Raw genomic sequence first — 2557 nt, forward strand, 5'->3', positions numbered from 1 at the left:
GGCATCTGCCTTGTCATTCTGGCTTTGCACCCCCTGGCAGTGTGGCCTCCACCCTGGGGTGTCCACGGGGACCTCTCCCTAGCTAGAAAGCAGGCCTACCTGGGCAGGGGAGGGACCCCTACGGAGCAGACACTGGGCCAGTGGGCTGTCCTCCAGACCCAACCCACTCTTTGGGGAGCGGAGGCTGGAAATGGGCAGAGGGGAGAGGTGGGGAGGGGTGCAGCCAGGCCACTGCCTCCGGGCAGAAGGGCAGGGTGGCTGCCCACTGCATGGGTGTCCCTAGCAGGCCCCATGTAAACAGTGGGCGTGGGACAGGTGACCTGTAAGAAGTGGAGGGGCCCCCATACATAACAGCCTCTGGGCCAGGTGGGGCTGGTGCAGAGCGCTGGATCACTCACTCGTCCCTCCAGAGAGTTGAGGGGTCTGGGGAGCCCCCTCTGCTTCATCTAGTGGGGGGTAGTGGTGGGGGCCATCTCAGCAACCATCTGACAATGGTCATCAAGTGATTTTTAAGCCAAAAACCTCTTTCCAAACAAAGCCTCATGGAAACCGCCCTGTGTCAAACAGGAAACCCTGGCTATGCTGCTTCAGGTGGGGATCGGGGCACCGCCCAGATAAGCAAGCAGGGCCCAGCTGCACCCTCACCCCTGGTGCCCCTGAGCCCCCACCTCACAGCTTCAGGGCCAGGAGGCAGATGAGAACACCGGCCCAAGGCTGACCCCTCTCGAGCCTCCCCCCCATTCCTGTCTTGTAGGTGACCTGGCCTGGGCTGGGGCTGCCCCATCAAAGGCACAGGCAGGTGGAGCAGAAGTGACCTATTGCCAGGATGGGCCAGGAGCTCAGCTCCACGTCAACGAAACACACCACACACTCAGAACTTCTGGGGTTCAAGGCCTCCGTGGCCAGGGAGGGTGGCATCAGAATAGTTGAGGGTCATGAGGTAGGCACATTGACGTTCTTACAGAAAGGCTGGCTCTGAAGCACCCAGAACCCCCACCTGACCACATGGCAGAGGCTGTGAGCCCCCCATCCCCTCAGCAAATCTTCTGCTCTAGGAGGTCATCTGGGGGATCCAAGGCCAGTCCAGGCCAACAGACCATCTAGAAAGTCCACCGGTCTTTGCCAGGGACAATGTGGGCTCCTGAGATTGCCGGAGGTGGCTATGCAGGCGCTACAGGGCCTCCCAGGCCAGGACGGCATTGGCTAGACCCCAGGCACTGGGTCCCAGGGTGGTGCTGATGGTCCTGACTGGCCATCAGTGCCCTCCCTGCTGTCAGATGGGGGCAGGTTGGGGCAGGCTCAGCTGAGGGACAGCCGAGCCCTCAGTCCCTTGGGAGACAGCGAATACGAGGAAGAGGGGTTACAGTCCCCACTGGTGCAAGCCCTCGCTGGATCCCAGCATTTCAGAGCCTGGTGTGGGTACCACCCTCCCTGAGAGCCCCCATTCGATCAAGTGTAAAATGTAGTGGAGAATCTTGGGCAAAGACAAGCTGGGATCCCTGGGGCAGCCATCAGCACCCTCCCCTCAGGCTTCTGAGGATGCTCACAGGTAGGGTGCCTGCACTCAGGGGTCCTCAGGCCAGGGACCCAGGGCTCCCACCCCCTTGCCAGCTGGTCAGGCTGGGGCTGTGCTGCCTCAGAACAGACACCTGGCTCCTCACCCCTCTTGTGAGCTCCAGCTCTTGTCCAGCAGGCCCCATGGCCACCCAGATGGAGACCACCGGCCTGGCAATCTGTGTCATAAAAGGACTAGAGGAGTCCAGTCCTTTCCCTAAAATTCTCATCGGGGTGGCTCTGCTCATGCATCAGCTCCCCAAATACACACAGGCAGGTAGACAGGTAGATAGACACATGCCTGTACACCAACACACACGCACACACAGTGCTGGCTTCCCATCCGGGGCCACAGGACCAACCAGAACTTCTGCCAGTGGGTCTGAGCATCTGCTGGCCCTGCGGGCACATCACAGACAGGAAGGATCCATCAGGTCACCCTTGCAGCAGGAGCTGGCTTGCTGCTCCTGACCCGTGGACTACGAACGTTCTTTTTGCCAGTGGAGAGAACCAGGGTGAGGCATATTTCAGACACATACACGCAAACGTGTGTGCATTCACACTCAAGCTGCACGTGCACACACGTGCACACATCCAGGTGCACACACGTGCTGAGCTGTCGAGCCCCATGGGGCAGGACAAAACCCTCACCAAGGGGAAAGTTGAGGAAAGCCACCCAAGGATCCCTTTTTGCAAACTCAGAGCTGAAAGTCCAACCGGAGGGGCAGGGCACCTGCCTCGTGAAGGCCCAGACAGGGCTTTACACACGCCGAGGGCAGGACAGCGCTGGACGGGGCTTTGGGGAGGGAGCCCTGGAGAAGGTGGCCCCTGGGGATTGCACCGTGCCCAGCAAGGTTGGGGAGGCCAGGCCAGGCATGCATGCCAGGCATCTCTGCGTCCCAGTGCAGAGGCCGGGGTCAGGCCGCACACGGGCTGGAGGGGCCCTTCCCCACCCGTGCACAGCGACCACCCAGACCCTTGGCAACAACTGAACACACCGGCA

Source organism: Canis aureus, chromosome 21 (assembly GCF_053574225.1).
Source record: "Canis aureus isolate CA01 chromosome 21, VMU_Caureus_v.1.0, whole genome shotgun sequence".
NCBI classification, from domain to species: domain Eukaryota; kingdom Metazoa; phylum Chordata; class Mammalia; order Carnivora; family Canidae; genus Canis; species Canis aureus.